Source organism: Cydia amplana, chromosome 9 (genome assembly GCF_948474715.1).
Source record: "Cydia amplana chromosome 9, ilCydAmpl1.1, whole genome shotgun sequence".
Lineage (NCBI taxonomy): Eukaryota > Metazoa > Arthropoda > Insecta > Lepidoptera > Tortricidae > Cydia > Cydia amplana.
The window spans coordinates 13,302,909-13,319,275 of NC_086077.1; the positions used below are offsets into that span (position 1 = coordinate 13,302,909).

At 34.7% G+C, this 16,367-nt stretch overlaps 2 long non-coding RNA genes across 2 annotated transcripts in view; one reads left to right on the top strand and one right to left on the bottom strand.

Moving 5' to 3' along the window:
• Positions 1-16,367, bottom strand: part of LOC134651223 (uncharacterized) — a 42,427-nt gene that overhangs the window by 19,714 nt on the left and 6,346 nt on the right. The gene's annotated exons all lie outside the window — the stretch shown is intronic.
• LOC134651224 (uncharacterized) overlaps positions 12,729-16,367 on the top strand; it is an 80,725-nt gene continuing 77,086 nt past the window's right edge. The window contains exon 1 of the long non-coding RNA XR_010097086.1: positions 12,729-12,903. This is a non-coding gene — a long non-coding RNA (uncharacterized LOC134651224). The remainder of the gene's footprint in view (positions 12,904-16,367) is intronic.

The following is a 16,367-nucleotide window of genomic DNA, read 5'->3' on the forward strand; positions in this document are numbered from 1 at the left end:
TTGAGTATAAAGTTTTATTTATAAATTATCCTTACACGTTCCTATGCAATTATAAGGAATAAAATAAATCATAAAAACTTAATATCAAACACTATCTTTTTATGGCAAAGTGATATTACACTGCAAAAGTGTAGTAAAAACAGGAGCTTAAGCAAAAATGAAAACGTAATATTTATCACTATAATAGTACTTAGTTGATTTTAGTATCGAGTACAGTACAACTATAAATGGGTATAAAATAAATTGTCTTTTAATATACAGTGTGGAAAGGTAAGTCGAGCCCTGGAGGGAAACTACCTTAAATCCTTAAGCTGGCTCATTTTACTTAATGGAGACATTCCTTTATTTTTAAAAAGAAACAAAACTGCATTCAAAGTATTTTTCTTTTTTTCTTCGATTTGGCTTGTCTAAAAAAATCTTGAGTACATATTACATTTTATGGATATTTTGTACGACAGACGAGTTTAAGACCTAATGTTTCTTGGAGAAATGTCATCATTAACATTAACTGTATCGACTAGTAGAATAAAATTGCGAGTTTTTATTTTTTTGAATTTTTAGTCGGTTCGAGTCCCGGGCGAGGCAAGCGAGTTTTAGAAAATCTTTGAATGCAGTTTTGTTTCTTTTTAAAAATAAAGGAATGTCTCCTTTAAGTTAAATGAGCCAGCTTAAGGATTTAAGGTAGTTTCCCTCCAGGGCCCGACTTATCTTTCCACACTGTATAATCTCAAAAGTACTTTAAGATAACTCTATCTAATGCCCGTTAAAATTAATTTACGTAATAAAAATGTTACGAAGCCGATTCTGATGTATCCATTTGTTATCGTTTTATGCATCTCACGCGTACCAATAACTGCGAGCGACATGTCTAATGACACCACTTCCAGTAGATTTTAGTCCAAACACCATGAAGGTCGTATCAAAACAACAAAATCTTAAAAATAAAAAACACCAAAAAGGCGACAAATTGTTAAATCAGAATCAGCCTCAATATTAATTGAAGCTTATCGTAAACTGTTGCGGACTCAATAATTTTTATTATACAGGTTGATGTGATCGAACATAAATCTGTAAGCAAGTGTTAATAATTTGCAGCAAAGTAGCCCTTACAGTAGTTGGACCTTGCAGTAGTAGGGCCGGGAGCTGAAAATAAATATGGTTTCCAGGATTTTAATTATTTTTACCAACTCGACTATTCTTGCGGAGCAAATTCATTGACTGATATTATATTGCACATATTTCAATTATGCAGATTCATTAGTATGTGCAATAAGCGTTAGGCTTTTTTATTATTATGCCCTGTTCTACGTTATGCACAATTATGTTATGCCAAATCAGTTATGCGAATTCATATTATGACAAATAATGTTAGTCGTATTAAGGGGCACCCATTGCACACAGCTGTAAATATTACAAAATAACTACGCTTGTACCCAGAACAGCTATATCCTAATTGCTAATAGCTTAGAACTAAAAAAATCTACAAATACATCAGTCATACTCATTGTCTTGAGCCGACATTGACAAAATTGTATGTATTTTCCGTGTACGAAACAATGGTATTCCGTACATTTGGGAAGCGTACGCAAAAACAAAGGCCACAAATAGAAATATTTTCGACAAATGAAATGTAAGATTGAGGTACACCAAGTGGATGCTGCCATTACCCGTGCCATGGACCGCACGCAGAGGCAGCACCCACCATGGTCTTGTACAAACTATTGAGAATTGATGAAGGCGTAGTGATAGTCATTACTAAATACTGGATAATAAAAAACTATGTGCGAGAAATCACAAAATCAAAATCGTAAACAAAATGACCCAGTTCAACAGTAAGGTATATCAGCCATATTCGAACTTTAAGATACGTCAAATACTAGAGATTGAAACGAAATGGATTGGATATGTCAGTGTCAAACAAGTGTCAAAAATGACGTATTTGTTTGAAGAAACGTCACTTTTCACAGTTGTTTGAAACTGACATACCTATCCAATCCATATCGTTTCAATCTCTAGTATTTGACGTATCTTAAAGTTCGAACATGGCTGTAACGTGTTGGGTGTACATGAGAAAACATCAAATATCTGTAATAAATATACAAATAAATACCTTTACCGGGATTCGAACCCGGGACCTCCGGCATCGTAGGCAGGGTCACTGCCGACTAGGCTAGAATACCGTAGGTTATGAATGTAATACAAATAATCTTTAATAGAAAAAAACCGACTTCTCTAACTACTAGCCTAACCCACTTAACGGTGCTTATACTTTATTTGGTAATATGTATACATTTTATGGTAATCATAGTGGTTGATTTAGTTTAGGTATCATAGTGGTTTTCCGGGTCAAGGTAGTACGGAGTCCGAGTACGGGTCCGAGTCCGGAGTCCGGGGCCCAATCCAAGTCAAAATCGAAATTGAAAATCCCAAAACGTGTACTATGCGTCGTTGAGGAGTTCTGTTCTGATCATCATCAGCAGTTCCACTTCATCAAATGCCACAGTTTTTAATGTAAATGCTTGATTTTCTGATGAAAATATATAAAATTCTATACGGATGCCTTTAAGATTTGAGAAGTTCCCTCGATTCCTCATGGATACCATGTTCAGGACTTGAGATTGACATAAATGTGCCTAAAAACCTAACTTGCTTAACAAACATAACGAAAAGGACAAATCGCCAAATGCGAGCTATGCGTCGTTGAAGAGTTCCGTTATGATCATCATCAGCAGTTCCACTTCATCAAATGCGACAGTTTTTAATGAAAATGATTTTCTGATGAAAATACAAAAATCTCTATACGCATGCCTTTAAGATTGGAGGAGTTCCCTCGATTCCTCGTGGATCCCATCATCAGAACTCGAGCTTGACAAAATTGTGGCTTAAAAACTTAACTTGCTTAACAAACATAACGAAGAGGACAAATCGCCAAACGTGAACGCGTCGTTGAAGAGTTCTGTTCTGATCATCATCAGCAGTTCCACTTCATCAAATGTCACTTTTTTTTATGTATATGCTTGATTTGTTGATGAAAATACAAAAATCTCTATACGCATGCCTTTAAGATTTGAGGAGTTCCCTCGATTCCTCATGGATCCCATCATCAGCACTCGAGCTTGACAAAAATGTAGCTTAAAAACTTAACTTGCTTAACAAACATAACGAAGAGGACAAATCGTCAGACGTGTACTATGCATCGTTGAAGAGTTCCGTTCTGATCATCATCAGCAGTTCCACTTCATCAAATGTCACTTTTTTGAATGTATATGCTTGATTTGTTGATAAAAATACAAAAATCACTATATGTGTGCCTTTAAGATTTGAGGAGTTCCCTCGATTCCTCATGGATCCCATCATCAGAACTGGGTTTTGACAAAAACGGGACCAATCTGTATGCATATACATACAATCAAAAAAATAATTTTCAAAATCGGTCCAGTAATGACGGAGATATGGAGTAACAAACATAAAAAAAAATAAAAAAAAAATAAAAAAAAAACATACAACCGAATTGATAACCTCCTCCTTTTAGATTTGGAAGTCGGTTAAAAAGTAAGTTATATTGTTAGTGTTTTTAGTAAAAATAAATAAAATAAAAGATAGTTTATTCAAGTAGGCATAATTACAATGCGCTTATGAACGTCAAATAAAGCTAGGTAGACCGGCTCCAACCCTACACCTCTGCCCCGAGAAGATTTAAATCCCCCCTCAATTGGAGGAGGGTATCCCAATATGGGACCGGCAACAAACTCGGCGGGACACATCTTTTCAAAAATAATTACATCTTATAATTAACATGCATTACGAGAAATTACGTCACCCTAGGCCTGAGAAAATCTCACTTCCTGGCCAAGGCAAAACGTAAAACTTTAGACAAACCACGGGCGTAAATTCGTAAAGCCCCGTAATGTACTATTATTGATAGATACGACATGAACAATTAATTAGGTCAGAAGCATCCTGTATACTTAATCCTGTTATTTCAATCCTCATTGGCTGGATTAATTGCGTTCTAAAATAAATCGACACAGGAAGGACCTTGATTCGCACCGTTACTCTGCACTTATGTTTATAAGAAAAACAAATTAATGTTAATGCTTATCGGATACATAATAATACAAGTGACAGTTTTATTTGGTAAGTTTCATGTGTGAATGAGCGCACCGGTTTATGTACAGTTGCCATCAGATATATCGGAGCGGCCGAGTTGCTAAAAAATATCTGAACACGTCCAAAATCTTGACAATAGAGGCGTGATCAGATGTTTATGAGAGCCGCTCCGATATGTCAGATGGTGACTATACAAACATAATGCATGCGCCCCTCTTACACTAACATAATTATTATTATGTTATGTAGGTAGTACCAGTAGCAAAAACTGATGGGCAGATAGTAACTTTCAAAAGTGAATTTTATAAAATTTTAGTTCTACGTTACGGGGTAAATTTAACTTGATTAGATTATGTGGAAGATTATATTACTGTAAAATACACATAAATCATCAAATTTGTAACCGGCGGGAACCAAGTCTAGACTAGGTAACGTTTCTCTGTAAATTGAACCACAATTACCGAGACAATAGCAGTTAGGATCAATGCGATCTTTAATTATGTGAATTTTGTGAAACTAAATTAGCATAGAAATCGTTCTGATCCAAAAAAACCATCAGGTCTAAAAAAACAGATCTTGAATAAGGCAGCCTAGGCAACGACACAACTAATTTACCAATCATTCGTAAACTCTGTTGCAACGACATAAGGTACATTATTGGTTAGTTACCTCCGTATGATTTTCACAAGGCAAATAACAAGGCCATAAAAGTCGACTCTCATGACGACTGGTATAAGAAGAATCTCATAAATTTGAATTTTAATAAAAAAAAAAGTTTCTTGGTCTGCCGCCGGCCTAGCAATGGACCAGGGATCAAATACCGGTATTTTTTTATGGGAACGAAAACGGTATTTTTTCGTTCTCTGTTAATTACTTCATTTCTAACTGGGCAATCTAATACTACGAAGTCGTTACCTAAAAACACAACCTAAAAAGTCCTACATTTCTAGTATAAAATAATTCAAAAAATATGGTTATGTCCAAGTTTTTGCAAAAATACCGGTTCCGAAACCTGCAATGGACATCATTTGGTTGAATATGCCGCCACCACCACGTAAAAGTGCCATTATGCAAAGCCTATTGAGAAAGGATGTGCACTCGATTAAATGTTTAAATTGTAAACCGCGGGAAGTGTGCTTGTAAACATTAGTGTATAACATTTTAACGAGGTAGAATCTAAAGAGCAATCAACTAGATGATTGACTCTAGAATGCTTCCGACAGAAGATTAGTATTCTAAAGCAAGATCTACTGAGTAAGTGTGTGCGAATAATTGGCATCAAAATAATTCAAAATAAATAATTTAAAAATATTAATAGGTAAATAAGTCTGAACTTAACTCCCTTATTCATAAACGTCTGCTAAGTTAATCAGCTGATGATCGTCGTTTGTCCCTCTCTATGTAATTACGACAAACGACGATCATCAACTGATTAAGTTAGCAACCTACTGACATGACATTTTATTAATTCCCGCTACTAGAGATCGCTTTTTACCAATAAGACCGCCTGTTGTTTAACCTCTTTTTTTCTGTATTATTTGTATTGTTTTCTGTAATGAGGTGTGCAATAAAGAGTATTTCTATTGTATTGTATTGTAAAAGGGTACATTTATATGTCAATAACCTAGATAAAATTATCAAGTAAAGTAAACATTGCGAAATTGACACAAGTGTTAAAATGATGCAACGGTAAAATTTATCTGGCAAATTTTTTTTATTCTTACTTGTCACTATTTTTAATTTATTCGCTTCCGTTTTTATTTCCATTTTCATATGCCAGAATAGGGATTGCATGCCTCGTATTTCTAAACGTATTATATCACTCTCGACATGCAATCATTATTTCTAGACTTTAAAAGATTGTGCTATTCTTCCACAAAGTAACAGCCCTATTCAAGCCCCTTATCAAGACTTTAATGGGAAGATCGTTAATATAATTTAAAAAAACCTTAAGAATATATACATAACCAAATAACCATACTAGCCTTCCATGGCTTTAAAGTTAGGTTAGGACAATGTGGAGCCGACCGCGACCGTCTATAAGGTAAGACCATCCACAAGGTCGATCTTCAAGGTTAAGGTTCCTACATATCTATATTAGCCTTCCATGGCTTTAATGTTAAGGACAATGTGGAGCCGACCGCGGCCGTCTATAAGGTAAGACCATCCTCAAGGTCTTCAAGGTCAAGGTTCCTTATCCTTAAAGTCAAGGTCAATTCTTGTTTTAGTACACATAATTCCGCTAACAGAAGGTCGGTAGACCAGAAGGAGCGAAGCTCTTCCTTTCTGTAATAGGTACGAGAGTTCATAAGATGTCGGTCATCCCCACATTTACCTAGGTACCTTAAATAATTTTAACTAGGTACTTTAATAAAATACTTTAAAGTATAAAATCCTTTAAAATTAAAATATGTTTTAATATTAAGGTAAAAAGTTAATAAAAATATAAGTACTTAAACATTATTTTAAGGACTTTAAGGTTACTACTTCTAATCAGGAGATATAAAACTGAGCTCTAAGAGATGCAAAGTGGTACAAGATATTGAGCTTATCATAATGTAAAAATAATATAAATTTTGCTTGCATAAAGTTACTTACATTATTATGTAATTATTGGACAACTTTGTTACGAGTAAAATAATGTTTTTTATCCAAGTACTTACACTCTTATCGTAAGTAAATGCAGTTTAGAAAACGTAGACAAAACAAAATTACTAGCACTTTAATTTTACTAGCAATAGAATTTAACTACTTATAAGTTTCTTGTTACAAGGAGTTACTTTCTGAAACCAATATTTAGAAGAAATCTGTGTGGGTTGACTGGTCAATAGTAATTTGATATAAAAATACCTATGTATAAAACATATGTGTGTCTGTGTAAACATATGCGTTGGTGGTTGACTGTACTTTGCATAGTGGTAGAAATTATGTCAGCTGACTTTGAGTGCACATCAACATATGTATATATTGTATATTTAACTTATTTCTAGTATCAAAACTATAATTCCTACTACACAAAGTGTGACCCCAATTTTTTTTTAATTTCCCGCCAAAAATTTGTGTAATATTTCAACTGCCAGACTTCTATATGAGTTAAGTTTTTTTTTCTAAACGAAAATAAATCAATATTATAAAGTAGATTTTAGGGCATACCATGCACACTGCGTTTTTTTAACGCGTTTTTTCCCTACAATTCACATCAGAATCGTCACTATAGTTTGTGTGGAAAGAGAAGAGTCGTAGAATGATTGGATCCCATAAATTTACCGACTCTTCTCTTTCCGCACAGACTCTAATTTAAAAAGTTAGTCAGGCTATTCTGACCAAAGATTTTACAAAATAATATAACGATGGATGTACACTATATAACGATTCCCCGTAATGCATACTCTGCGAGTCTACTTCGAGAATGTCTATCGATTAAATCCTAAGTATCTTTCTACTAAACACTCGGGGTTGTACTTGACTCGTTACTTTTTGATGGACCTTGAGGTTGATTCTGATTGAATAATTTGTTTTAGTTTTGATCTTATTATGTTTTACCTTGACACAATTCACAGTGCATCTGACGCGTACCAATAAGTCCGCTCGTGACTGGCACAGGACAGCAGTTTGTCGTATCTCTCGTATATTTTATCCGATTTTTTGCGCAATTTTTAGTGATAACTGCAATATTCTTAAGATTTTCCCTTGAAACTCGGCAATTTAAGACTCCATACAAGGCGACGCTGAAATTCGACAGGAACTTCACTGTTTTACTCGCACTTACGGGCGCAAGCGAGATACTAAAGGTCGTATCAAAATAAGATGAAAACCATACTAAAATTTTAAAACAGAATTGGTCTCTGGACGTTTTATACTTGTTCCTCAAGCTTGTACCGTAAGGAACATAAATATAATTATCTACTCTAGCTACCAGCTGCATACCTACTACCTACTTCAATCTTAATCTGTAATGAGAATTTTAAACATCGTCAAAATTACACCGAAAAATAAGTTATGACTTTAAATGGCGTTTTTTTTTTTCTTAGCCGATCAATTACATAATGATTAGTCACTACATAGTATAAAACAAAGTCGCTTCCCGCTGTCTGTCTGTCTGTATGTATATATGCTTAGATCTTTAAATATACGCAGCGGATTTTGATGCGGTTTTTTTTTAATAGAGAGAGAGAGAGAGAGAGAGTGATTCAAGAGGAAGGTTTATGTATAATTTATTAACCCGTGCGAGGCCGGGGCGGGTCGCTAGTATTTTAATAAAGTGTTAACGGTTTTAGTAAGCTCATGCCGCCGTTGATACCTTTAATTTTTAAATTACCTATTCATTTATCATTTGAAATTAATTGACTAAAAGATTTGAATATTAAAGATTAAGGGGCAGACAAATCGTCGGTAGGTAGTTATTACATAAATCGAATTTTATATGTACATTTCCACATACAATGCCAGGAATTAGTATAAATAACGGAATTTACAGTTGTTAAGTATGTAATCATAGAACTAGACGGATTAGGAATACAATTTGAATCCATGTTTATGCAAGTTTATGGCAAGATGACAATAAAATAATGGCAGTGCCGTTATATTGAAATATAATGATAATTAGATTCCAGGCAAACGGCAGACTCACCTATTTCAATATTTAATGTATGAATATCAACATCATTGGTTGTGTAGAGGTAATACGCTACACAAAAATAATATCGCACCGACGAATAATTTTCTCAAACTCGTATAAAGCTTAATCTTTCCTTTTAATCTAAACCTTATGCAAACCAAGTAAAGTCGAGGATGAAACTAAGAACAGTATTTTAATAATGTCTTAGGAAGTTATTTCCGGATAGTCCGATATGACACACAACTTTCTATGTTCGCACAGAAATCTAACACTTTCGCGGTATGTTAGCTATTTCTCTGCTAAATCGATTACTCTAAACGGTAACGTCGAGAATGTGGAAAAATTGGTGTTCTTGTTTATAATTTTATGGTCCATTTAAGAGATTCTAGTGTGCTCGCACTCGCTTTAACGATTTGGATCGAATAAGAGATTGAAAGTGCCTATGTATATGTCAAGATGCAGCTTTTATTGAATGTGTAACTTACTTAGGCCATAAAGGCCACATCCACATACTTAATATAATTATTGTCGTCCATTTATAGTAGGTTTACCAAAGGCATATTTATACTTGAATACCTAGATACCTACCCTTACGCAATTGGCAATAAAGTGTTTGTGTGTTTTATCAGACCTTAGTCATTTTAGGTAAGTATACTCGTAACCACATCTGAATAAAGTTTTGTATTATAATATATATTGACTTTTTATTTGTTTTTATTTTAGTCTTAGTGCACTTGTGGACAGTACTATTACTTATGTGTGCATAATTAATCTAATACCTTTAAACGAGCAATTCTTGTTTATATATATATATATATATATATATTTCGGGGATCTCGGAAACGGCTCTAACGATTTCGATGAAATTTACTATATGGGGGTTTTCGGGGGCGAGAAATCGATCTAGCTAGGTCTTATCTCTGGGAAAACGAGCATTTTCGAGTTTTTATATGTTTTCCGAGCGAAGCTCGGTCACCCAGATATTATGTTTTAAATTTCACATTCGGTGTGATAATTTCTCGGACGTATTCACCTACTGTTACTATGTGTTTAAGCCGAGAGTTGATTGGTAATTGCCTTCTAGTATCAAGTTCGTCATAAATAAAATAATAATAATATACGTCCCACTGCTGGGCACAGGCCTCCTCTCATGCGCGAGAGGGCTTGGGCTATAAGTCCCCACGCTAGCCCAATGCGGATTGGGGACTTCACATACACCTTTGAATTTCTTCGCAGATGTATGCAGGTTTCCTCACGATGTTTTCCTTCACCGAAAAGCTAGTGGTAAATATCAAATGATATTTCGTACATAAGTTCCGAAAAACTCATTGGTACGAGCCAGGATTTGAACCCGCGACCTCCAGATTGAAAGTCGGACGTCATATCCACTCGGCCACCACCGCTTACCGCTTCGTCATAAATACATTAGAGAAATATCAAATAATAAACACGCACTAGGAATTCAGTAACATGTTCTTGTGTTTAAAATTGAGAGAAAACAACGAATTAGTTTCAGTGACAATTATGGAATTTTATCATTATTTATTGCTCTAAAATAATTACATTACGTAATTGGCAGATTGGCTATAACTATTACTGTTGTAGTTATTTTTACCACAAATAGTTGTAAAAATTACACAGGTATTACATTGTTGCAAATAAGCAAACAGGTACAGATAAGTGTTTTCTTAAGTTATTATTTCTTTGCAGCGAAACTTTATGATTTTTATTTATTCATAACACTTGTGCATGCAGTGTATGTTAAAAAGAAGAGTGTTGCCCTTGGCGACATACATGTAGCTGGCTATTCCTTGACACTTGACAAATTATATCGTATCTGTTTTACTTATAGCTTCACCCTATGAATATTTATAGCAAAATTAATATTCCGAAGAAATATTATGTGAAAACGTGTAAATATTAAATCACACAGGCATTATTAAAATTAACTGCTTTCGATTTTCAATAGGTAAAGTATTTTTGTGTTATCTATTAGTAATGTATTTGTTTTATATAATAAATGGGTTTTACGTTTAGGTATATGAAATGCTATTTATTAAAATAAAAATCTGTTTTCATTATAATACTTGAAATATATGTCGACCATATTTGTCTTGAAACTGCTGAATTAGGTATATTTAGTTTAATTTTTTTAATAAATTAAATTATATTACATATTTGTTATTCGACTACTACACTTTAAATATAGGTACTTTATTAAATTCTAGCTCAGTTTGTTTTTATTATTCTCTCTAAAAATTTAGATTTTTAACATGTTGGTATGAAAAAATAAAAAAAACAAAAATATTATTCTTAAAACATAACAAAACAAATGTATTTAAAATTTCAATTGTAGGTACTTACAAATATTTCTTCCAAAAAATATCCTAGACATGCATACGAAATAAAATAAAAAACTCACCAAAAAAACCCTTCGCATGTAATCACAGAAAACTCACAACAGCAACACAACACTCGCGGTGCGCGCGGTGACTCGCGCGCTAGTGGCGCAGTGCGCGTGCGCCGCCCGCTTTTACGTGCGCGGGGTGCACTTTCGCTCGCAGGGCTAAGGGTGCAACTGCCTCTGCCGGCATTTTCAGCCGGATTCTGAAAGGATCTCAATATGGTATTTGACTATTTTTTATGAATGGTATCAGTCGATCAGGTTTGTTTTAAGGATCAAATATCAGTATGGGACCCATTGTTAAATCAATACAAAAGTCACAAATGATGGTCAAAGTCTGGCACCCGCGCTTCACTGACGAAACGCTTCAAACAAATTGGCAATATATCGTAACGTCACCATGTAACGTTAGAAGCCGTTTCGATGTATGGAAAACAAGGAATTTTGTTGGTGAAATATTGCGTTTGTGTATATTGTTGCCATACAATTTTTTTTTAATAAAATGTAAGGAATCGGATGGTACCATTTTTTTCCTATTTGGAAGTTAATTTTTTTTTTTACTTTAAGGTCTTGTATTTTTTTTAATATTCCCATAAGTATATTTTTTAAGTTTCCAATGTATTGTGATAAATTGCTCATTTGTCTTTTTGCATCTGTTATATATGAGTAAATAAATTATTTAGTTTTATTTCCTTTTCAATACATACGTGATTCTACGCGTGCTGCAGGATTCACTTGCGCTCGTACAGGTCTAAGGGTGCGAACTGCTGACAGTATGTTCAGTCGACATCCAAAATAACATCTATTCTTTTTTTGTAACTCTCACAAAAATTACGCCGCAGCGTTTTTAGAGTTACTTATATTTTTCACTCATTATTAGTATCGCCTTTTACGCAGGTTTGTATGCACAGGGCTAAGCAGACCTAGGTACTTCTGCCGATAATTTTATCCGGATCCGAAAAGATTCTCATTTCCTTTTTATTATTACTTAGTACATTTTTCCTGCACAATAAGTCTTTTTTTATCTTCAGCTTGCACGAGTTTTTCAGTATTTACATACAATTTTGGAAAACTAAAGGGGCCCACTGATTACCAGTCCGCCGGACGGTACCGGCCTGTCAGTTGTTCGGAGCTGTCAACTTTTTGCTTGGAGGATATAATCAAACGGAGACGCCATGTCTGTAATTTTCTGTACAAAACAGTCTGCCGATTTTTGCGGGGGAGGGGAACGTCAAATGTATGCGTAACGTAAAAATAGCCATGTCAGATAAACGTCAGTCCATACATTGTGTATGACCGCTGGCCGCCTATTTTCGACAGAGGGGAAAGCCTGTTAATGGCTACTCCGTTTAGTTGTATCCTCCAAGACTTTTTGTTCTAACTGACAGGCCGATATCGTCCGGCGGACTGTTAATCAGTGGGCCCCTTAATACGAGCAGCTGCCCTACGTTTCCGCTACCGCAACTGCATTGTTCTAATCTAATCCAAGAACTGTGGGACGGATTTTATTTCCTCATTTTGGGGATTGGATTAAAAAAAGCGGCCAAGTGCGAGTCGGACTCGCCCATGAAGGGTTCCGTATTTAGGCGATTTATGACGTATTAAAAAAAAACTACTTACTAGATCTCGTTCAAACCAATTTTCGGTGGAATTTTACACGGTAATGTACATCATATATTTTTTTTAGTTTTATCATTCTGTTATTTTAGAAGTTACAGGGGGGGGGGACACATTTTACCACTTTGGAAGTGTCTCTCGCGCAAACTAATCAGTTTAGAAAAAAATGATATTAGAAACCTCAATATCATTTTTGAAGACCTATCCATAGATACCCCACACGTATTAATAGGTTTGATGAAAAAAAAATTTTGAGTTTCAATTCTAAGTATAGGGAACCCCAAAAATTTATTATTTTTTTTCTATTTTTGTGTGAAAATCTTAATGCGGTTCACAGAATACATCTACTTACCAAGTTTCAACAGTATAGTTCTTATAGTTTCGGAGAAAAGTGACTGTGACATACACGGACAGACGGACAGACAGACAGACAGACATGACGAATCTATAAGGGTTCCGTTTTTTGCCATTTGTCTACGGAACCCTAAAAAGAACATATTTTCGGCCAGTTTCAAACATATGCATATTAATAAAAAAAACATTTTCCTGGGATATTTGTCTTAAATTTTCTGATTAGAAATTTACATCCCAATTATAATTATGATCAACGGAAGCGAAACCATTTCAAAGCAGTATACTGCATCATAAATCAATTATATTAATTAAAATGTCGATTACAGAACAGATTTAAAATAAAAAGAATCTGCAGGGATCCTAGGTTTACGATGAAATCTTATCATTTTATGGTTTTATAGAATCTTCCTAGCTACGCCATTAAGGGCTCTAGAGACAAATTAAAATAACGACTACCAAAGTCCATACAAAGTTTACTGTAGGTAAGTATTCTATTCATGGTTTAGGGCGGCGCTAGTCAGAGTTGTATATAAAAAACAGCTCATCGCCATCCAGTTAACTCTCAGCCAAAGTTAAAATAAATATCGTTATGGTGTAATTTCTGTGCTATTTTGTATAGTTTAACAGTCTTATTACCTGTCTCTGTGACCATAAAACCATTAAACGTTTAGGTATACGAGTAGGTATTTTATGCAAGTAGCAAATAAACTAAATAAAATAAAGACGAATCACCTGGTTGTGTGTCCTGTATTTTTACATTGTAGCAAAGACGAAGTGCAGAGCCAGCAAATTCTTTAAAGGTCTCACCTCGCACTCGTATTTTTCATTATCTACAATCATATGACGGTAATTTGCCCTTTTCTACGTCTCTTAAGCAATCCAGTCTTTCCCGGCGTCTACGTCATTATTTTCATTATTTATATGGGATTAACTACAAGAACGGCTTAAGCGCCAGTAAATTGTTATTCAGCTTTGAGCAAGTCGGTGTTTACCCTATAATTAAGCCACGTTATGCTTTGTTCTAATTGGCTGCAATTGTATCATGTTGCGTTTTTCATTAGCGCTTTATGAATATTAATCTTGAGCCCTTGTTATACTACATCGGATGAAGTTTAAAAAAAACGTCTTTTGTACTATTTTTAACACCTGAGGCCGTAGCCAATATGATAAATTATTCAAATCAATTCAATATATTTTTAATAACAAAACTTCCGTGAGACACAGACATATTAAATATATTAAAAACGGGTCACTCACGTATTTTAAGTCGAAAAACGCTCGACATGTTTCACTCCGTACCGAGGACTGTCATCAGGAGCTTGCGTTTACGGTGACGGACAGGCGTTCCTGATGACACTCCTCGGTACGGAGTGAAACATGTCGAGCGTTTTTCGACTTAAAATACGTGAGTGACCCGTTTTTAATATATTCAATATATGTTTATTTCGAATTTCGAAGGGAGTCCTTCGTAGAGATTATTTCACGAGTGACATCATCATTTCCATATTCGTACATCCGATCCCTGCTAATATTTTAAATGCGAGAGTAACTCATCTGTCTATCTGTCTGTCTGTTACCTCGTCACGCTTAAACAGCTGCGCTGATTTAGATGAAATTTTGTATGAAGATAGTTTGAGACCCAGGAAAAAACGTAGGTTAGTTATTATCAATCATCATCGCCATACCACGCAGACGAACTCGCGGGCAGAAGCTAGTAGGCTTGGATAATCTAATCTTAGCTCAGTCGAACTGTTAATCTGGATGGGATTTCATAATCCTACAAAATTCCTTTTATACTCGTAGTTTCGCCATGTCCAGTCTTTTTAGGAGAACAAAGAGAACATATTCCTATTTTATATTAAACTATTTTATAAAATACCATTTTATTTATATGTTTGTGTTATAAGTACTTTTTTTATTTACTAATTTGAGCGTGTTCGTGCTCAAATTGGATAAGAAACTTACTGATAAAAGATAAGCCTTATTAAGATCTTGAAAGGATTGGCGGTCCTATAAAGCCTATAAAAGAGCATTGTAAAGATAGACCGGAACTCTGATCAACGAACTCAGACTGTGTTGCATAATTGCCTGCATACCCATTAGATGCATGCACACCAGATGAATGAATAAACCACCGTAACGTGACCTCGACTATCATAACAAGTATTCATCATTAAAGAGAGCACTTATACTGGTTAGTTCAGTTCGTCTGTGGTCTGTTAGATGTTGGAATAAACTTGGCCACGCTTTAACGCTTTTTATGGTCCAAGATGTCGGTTTATTTTACTTTAATATGGGCTAATGAAGTCTATTTAAGACGTTATTGACAAGCTACTAGTTTCAAAGGTAAAATGTGTAAGGTGTTTTTAATAGGGGAGGTAATTTCGGTCTTGTAGTTTCATTGCTTTCTTGGAAATATGGATCGATGGGAGGACGTGTTGATCGCAAAATTAACAAGTAAAACATAAAAACAGCATATTAACAGCCTGCTTTAAATCGTACCTAACATGATTGGATAACAAGACTTGACAGAAAGGACAAGAATTAGCAGATATAATATCTTTCTTTTGACAAATTTTAGTTACAATGATTTTTAGCTGCATGACTTATTTAGGTACATATATACTAAACTCTTCAAATAATTAAAATAACTGTAGAAAACCAAATCTAAAATGAACCCCTACCTACATGTACGTGCCTTATTTCTGTAGATACTTTTTTTACGCGGTGAATACTAAATGTTCATGTCTTTTTGAATAATTCAGACAAGCCTCGTATTTTTCATGTCGCACTCCTGTGGTGTCGCAAAGTGTCATATAAACGTTCATAAAATTACAATCTGCAAGGCACTTGGGAAGATACGCTGAATAAACAATTGATTTTTATATTATAAATAAATACGTCCGTCTTGGGCACTAAAAAAATAAGTGAAGTGGTTCAGCAAGACGTGTGATTTTCAAATCAATAGTTTCTAGTGGTTGTGAAATTAAAGTTAAAATCTGAATAATTATCTCAACAATTGCTTTTATAAATATGGGACCGCGGAAATTCTTGGGATTTGGTTTTAGATTAGCAAGGGAATTTGAAAATAAAACTATAGCAAACTATAGTAGGATCACAGACCTCCAACCAGATAGGGGGATGATATAAAAAAAATACTGCAAGCCCACTGTGGAGGAGAGAAGCAGCAAACCGGACTGCGTGGAGGAAAATTTGAGAGGCGTATGCCCAACAGTGGGCGCATACGCGCTGAAGAAGAAGAAG